The sequence below is a fragment of the Gorilla gorilla genome, chromosome 17, assembly GCF_029281585.2.
Source record: "Gorilla gorilla gorilla isolate KB3781 chromosome 17, NHGRI_mGorGor1-v2.1_pri, whole genome shotgun sequence".
In the NCBI taxonomy this organism is placed as follows: Eukaryota; Metazoa; Chordata; class Mammalia; order Primates; family Hominidae; genus Gorilla; species Gorilla gorilla.
Genome location: NC_073241.2, coordinates 1,361,667 through 1,389,632, shown reverse-complemented (window position 1 = coordinate 1,389,632; position 27,966 = coordinate 1,361,667).

Sequence of the window (27,966 nt, the reverse complement as noted above, 5' to 3'; positions counted from 1 at the left end):
TATATATTACATACTGTACATAAAAGATGAAAGTACACCAAATATATATTATATGCTGTACATAAAATATCAAAGTTCACCAAATATATATTATATACTGTCCATAAAATATCAAATTTCACCAAATATATATTATATACTGTACATATTATATCAAATTTCAAAAAATATATATTATATACTGTTCATAAAATATGAAAGTACACCAGAAATATATTATATACTGTACATAAAATATCAAATTTCACCAAATATATATTGTATACTGTACATAAGATATGAAAGTACCCCAAAAATATGTTATCTACTGTACATAAAATATGAAAGTACACCAAATTTATATTATATACTCTACATAAAATATCAAACTACAGCAAATATATATTATATACTGTAAATAAAATATGAAAGTACACCAAATGCATATTATATACTGTACACAAAATATCAAATTTAACCAAATATATAATATATATTGTACATAAATTATGAAAGTACACCAAATATATGTATCATACTGTACATAAAATATCAAATTTCACCATATATATGTGATATACTGTATATAAAATATCAAATTTCACCAAATGTATATTATATGCTATACATAAAATACGAAAATACAGCAAATACATATTATATACTGTACATAAAATATCAAATTTCACCAAATATATATTATATACCATACATAAAATATGAAAATACAGCAAATATATATTATATACTGTACATAAAATATCAAATTTCAACAATTATATATTATATGCCATACATGAAATATCAAATTTCACCAAATATATATTTTATACTGTACATAAAATATCAAATTTCAGAAAATATATACTATATACTGTATATAAAATATGAAAGTACACCAAATATATATTATATACTGTACATAAAATATGAAATTTCAATAAATGTATATTATATACTGTACATAAAATATCAAATTTCACCAAATAAATATTATATACTGTCCATAAAATATCAAATTTCACCAAATATATATTATATACTGTACATATAATATCGAATTTCAAAAAATATATATTGTATACTGTACATAAAAAATGAAAGTACACCAAAAATATATTATGTACTGTACATAAAATATAAAATTTCACCAAATATATATTATATACTGTACATAAAATATCAAATTTCACCAAATATATTGGATATACTGTATATAAAATATCAAATTTCACCAAATGTATATTATATACTATACATAAAATATGAAAATACAGCAAATACATATTATATACTGTACATAAAATATCAAATTTCACCAAATATATATTATATACTGTCCATAAAATATCAAATTCCACGAAATATATATTATATACTGTACATAAAATATCAAATTTCAAAAAATATATATTACATACTGTACATACAAGATGAAAGTACACCAAATATATATTATATACTGTCCATAAAATATCAAATTTCACCAAATATATATTATATACTGTACATATAATATCAAATTTCAAAAAATATATATTATATACTCTACATAAAATATGAAAGTACACCAAAAATATATTATATACTGTACATAAAATATCAAATTTCACCAAATATATATTATATACAGTACAGAAAATATAAAATTTCACCAAATATATATTGTAGACTGTACATAAAATATGAAAGTACCCCAAAAATATGTTATCTACTGTACATAAAATATGAAAGTACACCAAATATATATTATATACTCTACATAAAATATCAAAGTACAGCAAATATATGTTATATACTGTAAATAAAATATGAAAGTACACCAAAGGCATATTATATACTATACACAAAATATCAAATTTAACCAAATATATAATATGTATTGTACATAAATTACGAAAGTACACCAAATATATATATCATACTATACATAAAATATGAAATTTCACCAAATATATTTGATATACTGTATAAAAAATATCAAATTTCACCAAATGTATGTTATATACTATACATAAAATATGAAAATACAGCAAATACATATTATATACTGTACATAAAATATCAAATTTCACCAAATATATATTATATACTCTTCATAAAATATCAAATTTCATGAAATATATATTATATACTGTACATATAATATCAAATTTCAAAAAATATATATTACATACTGTACATAAAAGATGAAAGTACACCAAATATATATTATATGCTGTACATAAAATATCAAAGTTCACCAAATATATATTATATACTGTCCATAAAATATCAAATTTCACCAAATATATATTATATACTGTACATATTATATCAAATTTCAAAAAATATATATTATATACTGTACATAAAATATCAAATTTCACCAAATATATATTATATACGGTCCATAAAATATCAAATTTCACCAAATATATGTTATATACTCTACATGTAATATCAAATTTCAAAAAATATATATTATATACTCTACATAAAATATGAAAGTACACCAAAAATATATTATATACTGTACATAAAATATCAAATTTCACCAAATATATATCATATACAGTACAGAAAATATCAAATTTCACCAAATATATATTGTATACTGTACATAAAATATGAAAGTACCCCAAAAATATGTTATCTACTGTACATAAAATATGAAAGTACACCAAAAATATGTTATCTACTGTACATTAAATATGAAAGTACACCAAATTTATATTATATACTCTACATAAAATATCAAAGTACAGCAAATATATATTATATACTGTAAATAAAATATGAAAGTACACCAAATGCATATTATATACTGTACACAAAGTATCAAATTTAACCAAATATATAATATATATTGTACATAAATTATGAAAGTACACCAAATATATATATCATACTGTACATAAAATATCAAATTTCACCAAATATATTGGATATACTGTATATAAAATATCAAATTTCACCAAATGTATATTATATACTATACATAAAATATGAAAATACAGCAAATACATATTATATACTGTACATAAAATATCAAATTTCACCAAATTTATATTATATACTGACAATAAAATATCAAATTCCGCAAAATATATATTATATACTGTACATAAAATATCAAATTTCAAAAAATATATATTACATACTGTACATAAAAGATGAAAGTACACCAAATATATATTATATGCTGTACATAAAATATCAAATTTCACCAAATATATATTATATACTGTCCATAAAATATCAAATTTCACCAAATATATATTATATACTGTACATATAATATCAAATTTCAAAAAATATATATTATATACTCTACATAAAATATGAAAGTACACCAAAAATATATTATATACTGTACATAAAATATCAAATTTCACCAAATATATATTATATACAGTACAGAAAATATAAAATTTCACCAAATATATATTGTAGACTGTACATAAAATATGAAAGTACCCCAAAAATATGTTATCTACTGTACATAAAATATGAAAGTACACCAAATATATATTATATACTCTACATAAAATATCAAAGTACAGCAAATATATGTTATATACTGTAAATAAAATATGAAAGTACACCAAAGGCATATTATATACTATACACAAAATATCAAATTTAACCAAATATATAATATGTATTGTACATAAATTACGAAAGTACACCAAATATATATATCATACTATACATAAAATATGAAATTTCACCAAATATATTTGATATACTGTATAAAAAATATCAAATTTCACCAAATGTATGTTATATACTATACATAAAATATGAAAATACAGCAAATACATATTATATACTGTAGATAAAATATCAAATTTCACCAAATATATATTATATACTCTTCATAAAATATCAAATTTCATGAAATATATATTATATACTGTACATATAATATCAAATTCCAAAAAATATATATTACATACTGTACATAAAAGATGAAAGTACACCAAATATATATTATATGCTGTACATAAAATATCAAAGTTCACCAAATATATATTATATACTGTCCATAAAATATCAAATTTCACCAAATATATATTATATACTGTACATATTATATCAAATTTCAAAAAATATATATTATATACTGTTCATAAAATATGAAAGTACACCAGAAATATATTATATACTGTACATAAAATATCAAATTTCACCAAATATATATTATATACAGTACAGAAAATATAAAATTTCACCAAATATATATTGTAGACTGTACATAAAATATGAAAGTACCCCAAAAATATGTTATCTACTGTACATAAAATATGAAAGTACACCAAATATATATTATATACTCTACATAAAATATCAAAGTACAGCAAATATATGTTATATACTGTAAATAAAATATGAAAGTACACCAAAGGCATATTATATACTATACACAAAATATCAAATTTAACCAAATATATAATATGTATTGTACATAAATTACGAAAGTACACCAAATATATATATCATACTATACATAAAATATGAAATTTCACCAAATATATTTGATATACTGTATAAAAAATATCAAATTTCACCAAATGTATGTTATATACTATACATAAAATATGAAAATACAGCAAATACATATTATATACTGTACATAAAATATCAAATTTCACCAAATATATATTATATACTCTTCATAAAATATCAAATTTCATGAAATATATATTATATACTGTACATATAATATCAAATTTCAAAAAATATATATTACATACTGTACATAAAAGATGAAAGTACACCAAATATATATTATATGCTGTACATAAAATATCAAAGTTCACCAAATATATATTATATACTGTCCATAAAATATCAAATTTCACCAAATATATATTATATACTGTACATATTATATCAAATTTCAAAAAATATATATTATATACTGTACATAAAATATCAAATTTCACCAAATATATATTATATACGGTCCATAAAATATCAAATTTCACCAAATATATGTTATATACTCTACATGTAATATCAAATTTCAAAAAATATATATTATATACTCTACATAAAATATGAAAGTACACCAAAAATATATTATATACTGTACATAAAATATCAAATTTCACCAAATATATATCATATACAGTACAGAAAATATCAAATTTCACCAAATATATATTGTATACTGTACATAAAATATGAAAGTACCCCAAAAATATGTTATCTACTGTACATAAAATATGAAAGTACACCAAAAATATGTTATCTACTGTACATTAAATATGAAAGTACACCAAATTTATATTATATACTCTACATAAAATATCAAAGTACAGCAAATATATATTATATACTGTAAATAAAATATGAAAGTACACCAAATGCATATTATATACTGTACACAAAGTATCAAATTTAACCAAATATATAATATATATTGTACATAAATTATGAAAGTACACCAAATATATATATCATACTGTACATAAAATATCAAATTTCACCAAATATATTGGATATACTGTATATAAAATATCAAATTTCACCAAATGTATATTATATACTATACATAAAATATGAAAATACAGCAAATACATATTATATACTGTACATAAAATATCAAATTTCACCAAATTTATATTATATACTGACAATAAAATATCAAATTCCGCAAAATATATATTATATACTGTACATAAAATATCAAATTTCAAAAAATATATATTACATACTGTACATAAAAGATGAAAGTACACCAAATATATATTATATGCTGTACATAAAATATCAAATTTCACCAAATATATATTATATACTGTCCATAAAATATCAAATTTCACCAAATATATATTATATACTGTACATATAATATCAAATTTCAAAAAATATATATTATATACTCTACATAAAATATGAAAGTACACCAAAAATATATTATATACTGTACATAAAATATCAAATTTCACCAAATATATATTATATACAGTACAGAAAATATAAAATTTCACCAAATATATATTGTAGACTGTACATAAAATATGAAAGTACCCCAAAAATATGTTATCTACTGTACATAAAATATGAAAGTACACCAAATATATATTATATACTCTACATAAAATATCAAAGTACAGCAAATATATGTTATATACTGTAAATAAAATATGAAAGTACACCAAAGGCATATTATATACTATACACAAAATATCAAATTTAACCAAATATATAATATGTATTGTACATAAATTACGAAAGTACACCAAATATATATATCATACTATACATAAAATATGAAATTTCACCAAATATATTTGATATACTGTATAAAAAATATCAAATTTCACCAAATGTATGTTATATACTATACATAAAATATGAAAATACAGCAAATACATATTATATACTGTAGATAAAATATCAAATTTCACCAAATATATATTATATACTCTTCATAAAATATCAAATTTCATGAAATATATATTATATACTGTACATATAATATCAAATTCCAAAAAATATATATTACATACTGTACATAAAAGATGAAAGTACACCAAATATATATTATATGCTGTACATAAAATATCAAAGTTCACCAAATATATATTATATACTGTCCATAAAATATCAAATTTCACCAAATATATATTATATACTGTACATATTATATCAAATTTCAAAAAATATATATTATATACTGTTCATAAAATATGAAAGTACACCAGAAATATATTATATACTGTACATAAAATATCAAATTTCACCAAATATATATTGTATACTGTACATAAGATATGAAAGTACCCCAAAAATATGTTATCTACTGTACATAAAATATGAAAGTACACCAAATTTATATTATATACTCTACATAAAATATCAAACTACAGCAAATATATATTATATACTGTAAATAAAATATGAAAGTACACCAAATGCATATTATATACTGTACACAAAATATCAAATTTAACCAAATATATAATATATATTGTACATAAATTATGAAAGTACACCAAATATATGTATCATACTGTACATAAAATATCAAATTTCACCATATATATGTGATATACTGTATATAAAATATCAAATTTCACCAAATGTATATTATATGCTATACATAAAATACGAAAATACAGCAAATACATATTATATACTGTACATAAAATATCAAATTTCACCAAATATATATTATATACCATACATAAAATATGAAAATACAGCAAATATATATTATATACTGTACATAAAATATCAAATTTCAACAATTATATATTATATGCCATACATGAAATATCAAATTTCACCAAATATATATTTTATACTGTACATAAAATATCAAATTTCAGAAAATATATACTATATACTGTATATAAAATATGAAAGTACACCAAATATATATTATATACTGTACATAAAATATGAAATTTCAATAAATGTATATTATATACTGTACATAAAATATCAAATTTCACCAAATAAATATTATATACTGTCCATAAAATATCAAATTTCACCAAATATATATTATATACTGTACATATAATATCGAATTTCAAAAAATATATATTGTATACTGTACATAAAAAATGAAAGTACACCAAAAATATATTATGTACTGTACATAAAATATAAAATTTCACCAAATATATATTATATACTGTACATAAAATATCAAATTTCACCAAATATATTGGATATACTGTATATAAAATATCAAATTTCACCAAATGTATATTATATACTATACATAAAATATGAAAATACAGCAAATACATATTATATACTGTACATAAAATATCAAATTTCACCAAATATATATTATATACTGTCCATAAAATATCAAATTCCACGAAATATATATTATATACTGTACATAAAATATCAAATTTCAAAAAATATATATTACATACTGTACATACAAGATGAAAGTACACCAAATATATATTATATACTGTCCATAAAATATCAAATTTCACCAAATATATATTATATACTGTACATATAATATCAAATTTCAAAAAATATATATTATATACTCTACATAAAATATGAAAGTACACCAAAAATATATTATATACTGTACATAAAATATCAAATTTCACCAAATATATATTATATACAGTACAGAAAATATAAAATTTCACCAAATATATATTGTAGACTGTACATAAAATATGAAAGTACCCCAAAAATATGTTATCTACTGTACATAAAATATGAAAGTACACCAAATATATATTATATACTCTACATAAAATATCAAAGTACAGCAAATATATGTTATATACTGTAAATAAAATATGAAAGTACACCAAAGGCATATTATATACTATACACAAAATATCAAATTTAACCAAATATATAATATGTATTGTACATAAATTACGAAAGTACACCAAATATATATATCATACTATACATAAAATATGAAATTTCACCAAATATATTTGATATACTGTATAAAAAATATCAAATTTCACCAAATGTATGTTATATACTATACATAAAATATGAAAATACAGCAAATACATATTATATACTGTACATAAAATATCAAATTTCACCAAATATATATTATATACTCTTCATAAAATATCAAATTTCATGAAATATATATTATATACTGTACATATAATATCAAATTTCAAAAAATATATATTACATACTGTACATAAAAGATGAAAGTACACCAAATATATATTATATGCTGTACATAAAATATCAAAGTTCACCAAATATATATTATATACTGTCCATAAAATATCAAATTTCACCAAATATATATTATATACTGTACATATTATATCAAATTTCAAAAAATATATATTATATACTGTACATAAAATATCAAATTTCACCAAATATATATTATATACGGTCCATAAAATATCAAATTTCACCAAATATATGTTATATACTCTACATGTAATATCAAATTTCAAAAAATATATATTATATACTCTACATAAAATATGAAAGTACACCAAAAATATATTATATACTGTACATAAAATATCAAATTTCACCAAATATATATCATATACAGTACAGAAAATATCAAATTTCACCAAATATATATTGTATACTGTACATAAAATATGAAAGTACCCCAAAAATATGTTATCTACTGTACATAAAATATGAAAGTACACCAAATATATATTATATACTCTACATAAAATATCAAAGTACAGCAAATATATATTATATACTGTAAATAAAATATGAAAGTACACCAAAGGCATATTATATACTGTACACAAAATATCAAATTTAACCAAATATATAATATGTATTGTACATAAATTATGAAAGTACACCAAATATATATAACATACTGTACATAAAATATCAAATTTCACCAAATATATTTGATATACTGTATATAAAATATCAAATTTCACCAAATGTATGTTATATACTATACATAAAATATGAAAATACAGCAAATACATATTATATACTGTACATAAAATATCAAATTTCACCATATATATATTATATACTGTCCATAAAATATCAAATTCCACGAAATATATATTATATACTGTACATAAAATATCAAATTTCAAAAAATATATATTACATACTGTACATAAAAGATGAAAGTACACCAAATATATATTTTATGCTGTACATAAAATATCAAATTTCACCAAATATATATCATATACTGTCCATAAAATATCAAATGTCGCAAAATATATATTATATACTGTAAATATAATATCAAATTTCAAAAAATATATATTGTATACTGTACATAAAAAATGAAAGTACACCAAAAATATATTATATACTGTACATAAAATATAAAATTTCACCAAATATATATTATATACTGTACATAAAATATCAAATTTCACCAAATATATTTGATATACTGTATATAAAATATCAAATTTCACCAAATGTATATTATATACTATACATAAATTATGAAAATACAGCAAATACGTATTATATACAGTACATAAAATATCAACTTTCACCAAATATATATTATATACTGTCCATAAAATATCAAATTCCACGAAATATATATTATATACTGTACACAAAATATCAAATTTCAAAAAATATATATTACATACTGTACATAAAATATGAAAGTACACCAAATATATATTATATACTGTACATAAAATATCAAATTTCACCAAATATATATTATATACTGTACATAAAATATCAAATTTCACCAAATATATGTTATATACTGTACATATAATATCAAATTTCAAAAAATATATATTATATACTCTACATAAAATATGAAAGTACACCAAAAATATATTATATACTGTACATAAAATATCAAATTTCACCAAATATATATTATATACAGTACAGAAAATATCAAATTTCACCAAATATATATTGTATACTGTACATAAAATATGAAAGTACCCCAAAAATATGTTATCTACTGTACATAAAATATGAAAGTACACCAAATATATATTATATACTCTACATAAAATATCAAAGTACAGCAAATGTATATTATATACTGTAAATAAAATATGAAAGTACACCAAAGGCATATTATATACTGTACACAAAATATCAAATTTAACCAAATATATAATATGTATTGTACATAAATTATGAAAGTACACCAAATATATATAACATACTGTACATAAAATATCAAATTTCACCAAATATATTTGATATACTGTATATAAAATATCAAATTTCACCAAATGTATATTATATACTATACATAAAATATGAAAATACAGCAAATACATATTATATACTGTACATAAAATATCAAATTTCACCAAATATATATTATATACTGTCCATAAAATATCAAATTCCACGAAATATATATTATATACTGTACATAAAATATCAAATTTCATAAAATATATAATACATACTGTACATAAAAGATGAAAGTACACCAAATATATATTATATGCTGTACATAAAATATCAAATTTCACGAAATATGTATTATATACTGTCCATAAAATATCAAATTTCACCAAATATATATTATATACTGTACATGTAATATCAAATTTCAAAAAATAAATATTATATACTCCTCATAAAATATGAAAGTACACCAGAAATATATTATACACTGTACATAAAATATCAAATTTCACCTAATATATATTATATGCTGTGTATAAAATATCAACTTTCACCAAATATATATTATATACCATACATAAAATATGAAAATACAGCAAATATATATTATATACTGAACATAAAATATCAAATTTCAACAAATATATATTATATGCCGTACATGAAATATCAAATTTCACCAAATATATATTATATACTGTACATAAGATATCAAATTTCAGAAAATATATACTATATACTGTATATGAAATATGAAAGTACACCAAATATATATTATATACTGTACATAAAATATGAAATTTCAATAAATGTATATTATATACTGTACATAAAATATCAAATTTCACCAAATAAATATTATATACTGTCCATAAAATATCAAATTTCACCAAATATATATTATATACTGTACATATAATATCAAATTTCAAAAAATATATATTGTATACTGTACATAAAAAATGAAAGTACACCAAAAATATATTATGTACTGTACATAAAATATAAAATTTCACCAAATATATATTATATACTGTACATAAAATATCAAATTTCACCAAATATATTTGATATACTGTATATAAAATATCAAATTTCACCAAATGTATATTATATACTATACATAAAATATGAAAATACAGCAAATTCATATTATATACTGTACATAAAATATCAAATTACACCAAATATATATTATATACTGTCCATAAAATATCAAATTCCACGAAATATATATTATATACTGTACATAAAATATCAAATTTCAAAAAATATATATTACATACTGTACATAAAAGATGAAAGTACACCAAATATATATTATATACTGTACATAAAATATCAAATTTCAACAAATATATATTATATACTGTCCATAAAATATCAAATTTCACCAAATATATGTTATATACTGTACATGTAATATCAAATTTCAAAAAATATATATTATATACTCTACATAAAATATGAAAGTACACCAAAAATATATTATATACTGTACATAAAATATCAAATTTCACCAAATATATATTATATACAGTACAGAAAATATCAAATTTCACCAAATATATATTGTATACTGTACATAAAATATGAAAGTACCCCAAAAATATGTTATCTACTGTACATAAAATATGAAAGTACACCAAATATATATTATATACTCTACATAAAATATCAAAGTACAGCAAATATATATTATATACTGTAAATAAAATATGAAAGTACACCAAAGGCATATTATATACTGTACACAAAATATCAAATTTAACCAAATATATAATATGTATTGTACATAAATTATGAAAGTACACCAAATATATATATCATACTGTACATAAAATATCAAATTTCAGCCAAAAATATTTGATATACTGTATATAAAATATGAAATTTCACCAAATGTATATTATATACTATACATAAAATATGAAAATACAGCAAATACATATTATATACTGTACATAAAATATCAAATTTCACCAAATATATATTATATACTGTCCATAAAATATCAAATTTCACGAAATATATATTATATACTGTACATATAATATCATATTTCAAAAAATATATATTACATACTGTACATAAAAGATGAAAGTACACCAAATATATATTATATGCTGTACATAAAATATCAAATTTCACCAAATATATATTATATACTGTCCATAAAATATCAAATTTCACCAAATACATATTATATACTGTACATATAATATCAAATTTCAAAAAATATATATTATATACTGTTCATAAAATATGAAAGTACACCAGAAATATATTATATACTGTACATAAAATATCAAATTTCACCAAATATATATTGTGTACTGTACATAAGATATGAAAGTACCCCAAAAATATGTTATCTACTGTACATAAAATATGAAAGTACACCAAATTTATATTATATACTCTACATAAAATATCAAACTACAGCAAATATATATTATATACTGTAAATAAAATATGAAAGTACACCAAATGCATATTATATACTGTACACAAAATATCAAATTTAACCAAATATATAATATATATTGTACATAAATTATGAAAGTTCACCAAATATATATATCATACTGTACATAAAATATCAAATTTCACCAAATATATTTGATATACTGTATATAAAATATCAAATTTCACCAAATGTATATTATATACTATACATAAAATATGAAAATACAGCAAATACATATTATATACTGTACATAAAATATAAAATTACACCAAATATATATTATATACTGTACATAAAATAACAAATTTCACCAAATATATTTGATATACTGTATATAAAATATCAAATTTCACCAAGTGTATATTATATAGTATACATAAAATATGAAAATACAGCAAATACATATTATATACTGTACATAAAATATCAAATTTCTCCAAATATATATTATATACTGTCCAAAAAATATCAAATTTCACCAAATATATATTATATACTGTACATAAAATATCAAATTTCAAAAAATATATATTACATACTGTACATAAAAGATGAAAGTACACCAAATATATATTATATACTGTACATAAAATATCAAATTTCACCAAATATATATCATATACAGTACAGAAAATATCAAATTTCACCAAATATATATTGTATACTGTACATAAAATATGAAAGTACCCCAAAAATATGTTATCTACTGTACATAAAATATGAAAGTACACCAAATATATATTATATACTCTCCATAAAATATCAAAGTACAGCAAATATATATTATATACTGTAAATATAATATGAAAGTACACCAAAGGCATATTATATACTGTACACAAAATATCAAATTTAACCAAATATATAATATGTATTGTACATAAATTATGAAAGTACACCAAATATATATAACATAGTGTACATAAAATATCAAATTTCACCAAATATATTTGATATACTGTATATAAAATATCAAATTTCACCAAATGTATGTTATATACTATACATAAAATATGAAAATACAGCAAATACATATTATATACTGTACATAAAATATCAAATTTCACCATATATATATTATATACTGTCCATAAAATATCAAATTCCACGAAATATATATTATATACTGTACATAAAATATCAAATTTCAAAAAATATATATTACATACTGTACATAAAAGATGAAAGTACACCAAATATATATTTTATGCTGTACATAAAATATCAAATTTCACCAAATATATATCATATACTGTCCATAAAATATCAAATGTCGCAAAATATATATTATATACTGTAAATATAATATCAAATTTCAAAAAATATATATTGTATACTGTACATAAAAAATGAAAGTACACCAAAAATATATTATATACTGTACATAAAATATAAAATTTCACCAAATATATATTATATACTGTACATAAAATATCAAATTTCACCAAATATATTTGATATACTGTATATAAAATATCAAATTTCACCAAATGTATATTATATACTATACATAAATTATGAAAATACAGCAAATACGTATTATATACAGTACATAAAATATCAACTTTCACCAAATATATATTATATACTGTCCATAAAATATCAAATTCCACGAAATATATATTATATACTGTACACAAAATATCAAATTTCAAAAAATATATATTACATACTGTACATAAAAGATGAAAGTACACCAAATATATATTATATACTGTACATAAAATATCAAATTTCACCAAATATATATTATATACTGTACATAAAATATCAAATTTCACCAAATATATGTTATATACTGTACATATAATATCAAATTTCAAAAAATATATATTATATACTCTACATAAAATATGAAAGTACACCAAAAATATATTATATACTGTACATAAAATATCAAATTTCACCAAATATATATTATATACAGTACAGAAAATATCAAATTTCACCAAATATATATTGTATACTGTACATAAAATATGAAAGTACCCCGAAAATATGTTATCTACTGTACATAAAATATGAAAGTACACCAAATATATATTATATACTCTACATAAAATATCAAAGTACAGCAAATATATATTATATACTGTAAATAAAATATGAAAGTACACCAAAGGCATATTATATACTGTACACAAAATATCAAATTTAACCAAATATATAATATGTATTGTACATAAATTATGAAAGTACACCAAATATATATAACATACTGTACATAAAATATCAAATTTCACCAAATATATTTGATATACTGTATATAAAATATCAAATTTCACCAAATGTATATTATATACTATACATAAAATATGAAAATACAGCAAATACATATTATATACTGTACATAAAATATCAAATTTCACCATATATATATTATATACTGTCCATAAAATATCAAATTCCACGAAATATATATTATATACTGTACATAAAATATCAAATTTCAAAAAATATATATTACATACTGTACATAAAAGATGAAAGTACACCAAATATATATTTTATGCTGTACATAAAATATCAAATTTCACCAAATATATATCATATACTGTCCATAAAATATCAAATGTCGCAAAATATATATTATATACTGTAAATATAATATCAAATTTCAAAAAATATATATTGTATACTGTACATAAAAAATGAAAGTACTCCAAAAATATATTATATACTGTACATAAAATATAAAATTTCACCAAATATATATTATATACTGTACATAAAATGTCAAATTTCACCAAATATATTTGATATACAGTATATAAAATATCAAATTTCACCAAATGTATATTATATACTATACATAAATTATGAAAATACAGCAAATACGTATTATATACAGTACATAAAATATCAACTTTCACCAAATATATATTATATACTGTCCATAAAATATCAAATTCCACGAAATATATATTATATACTGTACACAAAATATCAAATTTCAAAAAATATATATTACATACTGTACATAAAAGATGAAAGTACACCAAATATATATTATATACTGTACATAAAATATCAAATTTCACCAAATATATATTATATACTGTACATAAAATATCAAATTTCACCAAATATATGTTATATACTGTACATATAATATCAAATTTCAAAAAATATATATTATATACTCTACATAAAATATGAAAGTACACCAAAAATATATTATATACTGTACATAAAATATCAAATTTCACCAAATATATATTATATACAGTACAGAAAATATCAAATTTCACCAAATATATATTGTATACTGTACATAAAATATGAAAGTACCCCAAAAATATGTTATCTACTGTACATAAAATATGAAAGTACACCAAATATATATTATATACTCTACATAAAATATCAAAGTACAGCAAATATATATTATATACTGTAAATAAAATATGAAAGTACACCAAAGGCATATTATATACTGTACACAAAATATCAAATTTAACCAAATATATAATATGTATTGTACATAAATTATGAAAGTACACCAAATATATATAACATACTGTACATAAAATATCAAATTTCACCAAATATATTTGATATACTGTATATAAAATATCAAATTTCACCAAATGTATATTATATACTATACATAAAATATGAAAATACAGCAAATACATATTATATACTGTACATAAAATATCAAATTTCACCAAATATATATTATATACTGTCCATAAAATATCAAATTCCACGAAATATATATTATATACTGTACATAAAATATCAAATTTCATAAAATATATAATACATACTGTACATAAAAGATGAAAGTACACCAAATATATATTATATGCTGTACATAAAATATCAAATTTCACGAAATATGTATTATATACTGTCCATAAAATATCAAATTTCACCAAATATATATTATATACTGTACATGTAATATCAAATTTCAAAAAATAAATATTATATACTCCTCATAAAATATGAAAGTACACCAGAAATATATTATACACTGTACATAAAATATCAAATTTCACCTAATATATATTATATGCTGTGTATAAAATATCAAATTTCACCAAATATATATTATATACCATACATAAAATATGAAAATACAGCAAATATATATTATATACTGAACATAAAATATCAAATTTCAACAAATATATATTATATGCCGTACATGAAATATCAAATTTCACCAAATATATATTATATACTGTACATAAGATATCAAATTTCAGAAAATATATACTATATACTGTATATGAAATATGAAAGTACACCAAATATATATTATATACTGTACATAAAATATGAAATTTCAATAAATGTATATTATATACTGTACATAAAATATCAAATTTCACCAAATAAATATTATATACTGTCCATAAAATATCAAATTTCACCAAATATATATTATATACTGTACATATAATATCAAATTTCAAAAAATATATATTGTATACTGTACATAAAAAATGAAAGTACACCAAAAATATATTATGTACAGTACATAAAATATAAAATTTCACCAAATATATATTATATACTGTACATAAAATATCAAATTTCACCAAATATATTTGATATACTGTATATAAAATATCAAATTTCACCAAATGTATGTTATATACTATACATAAAATATGAAAATACAGCAAATACATATTATATACTGTACATAAAATATCAAATTTCACCATATATATATTATATACTGTCCATAAAATATCAAAGTCCACGAAATATATATTATATACTGTACATAAAATATCAAATTTCAAAAAATATATATTACATACTGTACATAAAAGATGAAAGTACACCAAATATATATTTTATGCTGTACATAAAATATCAAATTTCACCAAATATATATCATATACTGTCCATAAAATATCAAATGTCGCAAAATATATATTATATACTGTAAATATAATATCAAATTTCAAAAAATATATATTGTATACTGTACATAAAAAATGAAAGTACACCAAAAATATATTATATACTGTACATAAAATATAAAATTTCACCAAATATATATTATATACTGTACATAAAATATCAAATTTCACCAAATATATTTGATATACTGTATATAAAATATCAAATTTCACCAAATGTATATTATATACTATACATAAATTATGAAAATACAGCAAATACGTATTATATACAGTACATAAAATATCAACTTTCACCAAATATATATTATATACTGTCCATAAAATATCAAATTCCACGAAATATATATTATATACTGTACACAAAATATCAAATTTCAAAAAATATATATTACATACTGTACATAAAAGATGAAAGTACACCAAATATATATTATATACTGTACATAAAATATCAAATTTCACCAAATATATATTATATACTGTCCATAAAATATCAAATTTCACCAAATACATGTTATATACTGTACATATAATATCAAATTTCAAAAAATATATATTATATACTGTTCATAAAATATGAAAGTACACCAGAAATATATTATATACTGTACATAAAATATCAAATTTCACCAAATGTATATTATATACTATACATAAAATATGAAAATACAGCAAATACATATTATATACTGTACATAAAATATAAAATTACACCAAATATATATTATATACTGTACATAAAATAACAAATTTCACCAAATATATTTGATATACTGTATATAAAATATCAAATTTCACCAAGTGTATATTATATAGTATACATAAAATATGAAAATACAGCAAATACATATTATATACTGTACATAAAATATCAAATTCCACGAAATATATATTATATACTGTACATAAAATATCAAATTTCAAAAAATATATATTACATACTGTACATAAAAGATGAAAGTACACCAAATATATATTATATACTGTACATAAAATATCAAATTTCACCAAATATATATTATATACAGTACAGAAAATATCAAATTTCACCAAATATATATTGTATACTGTACATAAAATATGAAAGTACCCCAAAAATATGTTATCTACTGTACATAAAATATGAAAGTACACCAAATATATATTATATACACTACATAAAATATCAAAGTACAGCAAATATATATTATATACTGTAAATAAAATATGAAAGTACACCAAAGGCATATTATATACTGTACACAAAATATCAAATTTAACCAAATACATAATATGTATTGTACCTAAATTATGAAAGTACACCAAATATATATAACATACTGTACATAAAATATCAAATTTCACTAAAAATATTTGATATACTGTATATAAATTATCAAATTTCACCAAATGTATATTATATACTATACATAAAATATGAAAATACAGCAAATACATATTATATACTGTACATAAAATATCAAATTTCACCAAATATATATTATATACTGTCCATAAATTATCAAATTCCACGAAATATATATTATATACTGTACATAAAATATCAAATTTCAAAAAATATATATTACATACTGTACATAAAAGATGAAAGTACACCAAATATATATTATATACTGTACATAAAATATCAAATTTCACCAAATATATATTATATACTGTCCATAAAATATCAAATTTCACCAAATATATGTTATATAGTGTACATGTAATATCAAATTTCAAAAAATATATATTATATACTCTACATAAAATATGAAAGTACACCAAATATATATTATATACTGTACATAAAATATCAAATTTCACCAAATATATATTATATACAGTACAGAAAATATCAAATTTCACCAAATATATATTATATACTGTCCATAAAATATCAAATTTCACCAAATACATATTATATACTGTACATATAATATCAAATTTCAAAAAATATATATTATATACTGTTCATAAAATATGAAAGTACACCAGAAATATATTATATACTGTACATAAAATATCAAATTTCACCAAATATATATTGTATACTGTACATAAGATATGAAAGTACCCCAAAAATATGTTATCTACTGTACATAAAATATGAAAGTACACCAAATTTATATTATATACTCTACATAAAATATCAAACTACAGCAAATATATATTATATACTGTAAATAAAATATGAAAGTACACCAAATGCATATTATATACTGTACACAAAATATCAAATTTAACCAAATATATAATATATATTGTACATAAATTATGAAAGTACACCAAATACATATATCATACTGTACATAAAATATGAAATTCCACCAAGTATATTTGATATACTGTATATAAAATATCAAATTTCACCAAATGTATATTATATACTATACATAAAATATGAAAACACAGCAAATACATATTATATACTGTACATAAATTATCAAATTTCACCAAATATATATTATATACTGTCCATAAAATATCAAATTTCACCAAATATATATTATATACTGTACATATAATATCAAATTTCAAAAAATATATATTATATACTGTACATAAAATATGAAAGTACACCAAAAATATATTATATACTGTACATACAATATCAAATTTCACCAAATATATATTATATACTGTCCATAAAATATCAAATTTCACCAAATATATATTATATACTGTACATATAATATCAAATTTAACCAAATATATATTACATACTGTACATAAGATATGAAAGTACCCCAAAAATATGTTATCTACTGTACATAAAATATGAAAGTACACCAAATTTATATTATATACTCTACATAAAATATCAAACTACAGCAAATATATATTATATACTGTAAATAAAATATGAAAGTACACCAAATGCATATTATATACTGTACACAAAATATCAAATTTAACCAAATATATAATATATATTGTACATAAATTATGAAAGTTCACCAAATATATAAATCATACTGTACATAAAATATCAAATTTCACCAAATATATTTGATATACTGTATATAAAATATCAAATTTCACCAAATGTATATTATATACTATACATAAAATATGAAAATACAGCAAATACGTATTATATACTCTACATAAAATATAAAATTTCACCAAATATATATTATATACTGTACATAAAATAACAAATTTCACCAAATATATTTCATTTACTGTATATAAAATATCATATTTCACCAAGTGTATATTATATAGTATACATAAAATATGAAAATACAGCAAATACATATTATATACTGTACATAAAATATCAAATTTCACCAAATATATATTATATACTGTCCATAAAATATCAAATTCCACGAAATATATATTATATACTGTACATAAAATATCAAATTTCAAAAAATATATATTACATACTGTACATAAAAGATGAAAATACACCAAATATATATTATATACTGTACATAAAATATCAAATTTCACCAAATATATATTATATACAGTACAGAAAATATCAAATTTCAGCAAAAAAATATTGTATACTGTACATAAAATATGAAAGTACCCCAAAAATATGTTATCTACTGTACATAAAATATGAAAGTACACCAAATATATATTATATACTCTACATAAAATATCAAAGTACAGCAAATATATATTATATACTGTAAATAAAATATGAAAGTACACCAATGGCATATTATATACTGTAAACAAAATATCAAATTTAACCAAATACATAATATGTATTGTACATAAATTATGAAAGTACACCAAATATATATAACATACTGTACATAAAATATCAAATTTCACTAAAAATATTTGATATACTGTATATAAATTATCAAATTTCAACAAATGTATATTATATACTATACATAAAATATGAAAATACAGCAAATACATATTATATACTGTACATAAAATATCAAATTTCACCAAATATATATTATATTCTGTCCATAAAATATCAAATTCCAAGAAATATATATTATATGCTGTACATAAAATATCAAATTTCAAAAAATATATATTACATACTGTACATAAAAGATGAAAGTACACCAAATATACGTTATATGCTATACAAAAAATATCAAATTTCACCAAATATATATCATATACTGTCCATAAAATATCAAATTTCACCAAATATATATTATATACTGTAAATATAATATCAAATTTCAAAAAATATATATTGTATACTGTACATAAAAAATGAAAGTACACCAAAAATATTTTATATACTGTACATAAAATATAAAATTTCACCAAATATATATTATATACTGTACATAAAATATCAAATTTCACCAAATATATTGGATATACTGTCCATAAAATATCAAATTTCACCAAATATATGTTATATACTGTACATATAATATCAAATTTCAAAAAATATATATTATATACTCTACATAAAATATGAAAGTACACCAAAAATATATTATATACTGTACATAAAATATCAAATTTCACCAAATATATATTATATACAGTACAGAAAATATCAGATTTCACCAAATATATATTGTATACTGTACATAAAATATGAAAGTACCCCAAAAATATGTTATCTACTGTACATAAAATATGAAAGTACACCAAATATATATTATATACTCTACATTAAATATCAAAGTACAGCAAATATATATTATATACTGTAAATAAAATATGAAAGTACACCAAAGGCATGTTATATACTGTACACAAAATATCAAATTTAACCAAATATATAATATGTATTGTACATAAATTATGAAAGTACACCAAATAAATATAACATACTGCACATAAAATATCAAATTTCACCAAATATATTTGATATACTGTATATAAAATATCAAATTTCACCAAATATATATTATATACCATACATAAAATATGAAAATACAGCAAATATATATTATATACTGAACATAAAATATCAAATTTCAACAAATATATATTATATGCCGTACATGAAATATCAAATTCCACCAAATATATATTATATACTGTACATAAAATATCAAATTTCAGAAAATATATACTATATACTGTATATGAAATATGAAAGTACACCAAATATATATTATATACTGTACATAAAATATCAAATTTCAATAAATGTATATTTTATACTGTACATAAAATATCAAATTTCACCAAATAAATATTATATACTGTCCATAAAATATCAAATTTCACCAAATATATATTATATACTGTACATATAATATCAAATTTCAAAAAATATATATTGTATACTGTACATAAAAAATGAAAGTACACCAAAAATATATTATATACTGTACATAAAATATAAAATTTCACCAAATATATATTATATACTGTACATAAAATATCAAATTTCACCAAATATATTTGATATACTGTATATAAAATATCAAATTTCACCAAATGTATATTATATACTCTACATAAAATATGAAAATACAGCAAATACATATTATATACTGTACATAAAATATCAAATTTCACCAAATATATATTATATACTGTCCATAAAATATCAAATTCCACGAAATATAAATTATATACTGTACATAAAATATCAAATTTCAAAAAATATATATTACATACTGTACATAAAAGATGAAAGTACACCAAATATATATTATATACTGTACATAAAATATCAAATTTCACCAAATATATATTATATACTGTCCATAAAATATCAAATTTCACCAAATATATGTTATATACTGTACATATAATATCAAATTTCAAAAAATATATATTATATACTCTACATAAAATATGAAAGTATACCAAAAATATATTATATACTGTACATAAAATATCAAATTTCACCAAATATATACTATATACAGTACAGAAAATATCAAATTTCACCAAATATATATTGTATACTGTACATAAAATATGAAAGTACCCCAAAAATATGTTATCTACTGTACATAAAATATGAAAGTACACAAATATATATTATATACTCTACATAAAATATCAAAGTACAGCAAATATATATTATATACTGTAAATAAAATATGAAAGTACACCAAAGGCATATTATATACTGTACACAAAATATCAAATTTAACCAAATATATATGTATTGTACATAAATTATGAAAGTACACCAAATATATATATCATACTGTAGATAAAATATCAAATTTCACCAAATATATTTGATATACTGTATATAAAATATCAAATTTCACCAAATGTATATTATATACTATACATAAAATATGAAAATACAGCAAATACATATTATATACTGTCCATAAAATATCAAATTTCACGAAATATATATTATATACTGTACATATAATATCAAATTTCAAAAAATATATATTACATACTGTACATAAAAGATGAAGGTACACCAAATATATATTATATGCTGTACATAAAATATCAAATTTCACCAAATATATATTATATACTGTCCATAAAATATCAAATTTCACCAAATATATATTATATACTGTACATATAATATCAAATTTCAAAAAATATACATTATATACTGTTCATAAAATATGAAAGTACACCAGAAATATATTATATACTGTACATAAAATATCAAATTTCACCAAATATATATTGTATACTGTACATAAGATATGAAAGTACCCCAAAAATATGTTATCTACTGTACATAAAATATGAAAGTACACCAAATTTATATTATATACTCTACATAAAATATCAAACTACAGCAAATATATATTATATACTGTAAATAAAATATGAAAGTACACCAAATGCATATTATATACTGTACACAAAATATCAAATTTAACCAAATATATAATATGTATTGTACATAAATTATGAAAGTTCACCAAATATATATATCATACTGTACATAAAATATCAAATTTCACCAAATATGTTTGTTATAGTGTATATAAAATATCAAATTTCACCAAATGTATATTATATACTATACATAAAATATGAAAATACAGCAAATACATATTATATACTGTACATAAAATATAAAATTTCACCAAATATATATTATATACTGTACATAAAATAACAAATTTCACCAAATATATTGGATATACTGTATATAAAATATCAAATTTCAACAAGTGTATATTATATACTATACATAAAATATGAAAATACAGCAAATACATATTATATACTGTACATAAAATATCAAATTTCACCAAATATATATTATATACTGTCCATAAAATATCAAATTCCACGAAATATATATTATATACTGTACATAAAATATCAAATTTCAAAAAATATATATTACATACTGTACATAAAAGATGAAAGTACACCAAATATATATTATATACTGTACATAAAATATCAAATTTCACCAAATATATATTATATACAGTACAGAAAATATCAAATTTCACCAAATATATATTGTATACTGTACATAAAATATGAAAGTACCCCAAAAATATGTTATCTACTGTACATAAAATATGAAAGTACACCAAATATATATTATATTCTCTACATAAAATATCAAAGTACAGCAAATATATATTATATACTTTAAATAAAATATGAAAGTACACCAAAGGCATATTATATACTGTACACAAAATATCAAATTTAACCAAATATAGAATATGTACTGTACATAAATTATGAAAGTACACCAAATAAATATAACATACTGCACATAAAATATCAAATTTCACCAAATATATTTGATATACTGTATATAAAATATCAAATTTCACCAAATATATATTATATACCATACATAAAATATGAAAATACAGCAAATATATATTATATACTGAACATAAAATATCAAATTTCAACAAATATATATTATATGCCGTACATGAAATATCAAATTCCACCAAATATATATTATATACTGTACATAAAATATCAAATTTCAGAAAATATATACTATATACTGTATATGAAATATGAAAGTACACCAAATATATATTATATACTGTACATAAAATATCAAATTTCAATAAATGTATATTTTATACTGTACATAAAATATCAAATTTCACCAAATAAATATTATATACTGTCCATAAAATATCAAATTTCACCAAATATATATTATATACTGTACATATAATATCAAATTTCAAAAAATATATATTGTATACTGTACATAAAAAATGAAAGTACACCAAAAATATATTATATACTGTACATAAAATATAAAATTTCACCAAATATATATTATATACTGTACATAAAATATCAAATTTCACCAAATATATTTGATATACTGTATATAAAATATCAAATTTCACCAAATGTATATTATATACTCTACATAAAATATGAAAATACAGCAAATACATATTATATACTGTACATAAAATATCAAATTTCACCAAATATATATTATATACTGTCCATAAAATATCAAATTCCACGAAATATAAATTATATACTGTACATAAAATATCAAATTTCAAAAAATATATATTACATACTGTACATAAAAGATGAAAGTACACCAAATATATATTATATACTGTACATAAAATATCAAATTTCACCAAATATATATTATATACTGTCCATAAAATATCAAATTTCACCAAATATATGTTATATACTGTACATATAATATCAAATTTCAAAAAATATATATTATATACTCTACATAAAATATGAAAGTATACCAAAAATATATTATATACTGTACATAAAATATCAAATTTCACCAAATATATACTATATACAGTACAGAAAATATCAAATTTCACCAAATATATATTGTATACTGTACATAAAATATGAAAGTACCCCAAAAATATGTTATCTACTGTACATAAAATATGAAAGTACACAAATATATATTATATACTCTACATAAAATATCAAAGTACAGCAAATATATATTATATACTGTAAATAAAATATGAAAGTACACCAAAGGCATATTATATACTGTACACAAAATATCAAATTTAACCAAATATATATGTATTGTACATAAATTATGAAAGTACACCAAATATATATATCATACTGTAGATAAAATATCAAATTTCACCAAATATATTTGATATACTGTATATAAAATATCAAATTTCACCAAATGTATATTATATACTATACATAAAATATGAAAATACAGCAAATACATATTATATACTGTCCATAAAATATCAAATTTCACGAAATATATATTATATACTGTACATATAATATCAAATTTCAAAAAATATATATTACATACTGTACATAAAAGATGAAGGTACACCAAATATATATTATATGCTGTACATAAAATATCAAATTTCACCAAATATATATTATATACTGTCCATAAAATATCAAATTTCACCAAATATATATTATATACTGTACATATAATATCAAATTTCAAAAAATATACATTATATACTGTTCATAAAATATGAAAGTACACCAGAAATATATTATATACTGTACATAAAATATCAAATTTCACCAAATATATATTGTATACTGTACATAAGATATGAAAGTACCCCAAAAATATGTTATCTACTGTACATAAAATATGAAAGTACACCAAATTTATATTATATACTCTACATAAAATATCAAACTACAGCAAATATATATTATATACTGTAAATAAAATATGAAAGTACACCAAATGCATATTATATACTGTACACAAAATATCAAATTTAACCAAATATATAATATGTATTGTACATAAATTATGAAAGTTCACCAAATATATATATCATACTGTACATAAAATATCAAATTTCACCAAATATGTTTGTTATAGTGTATATAAAATATCAAATTTCACCAAATGTATATTATATACTATACATAAAATATGAAAATACAGCAAATACATATTATATACTGTACATAAAATATAAAATTTCACCAAATATATATTATATACTGTACATAAAATAACAAATTTCACCAAATATATTGGATATACTGTATATAAAATATCAAATTTCAACAAGTGTATATTATATACTATACATAAAATATGAAAATACAGCAAATACATATTATATACTGTACATAAAATATCAAATTTCACCAAATATATATTATATACTGTCCATAAAATATCAAATTCCACGAAAT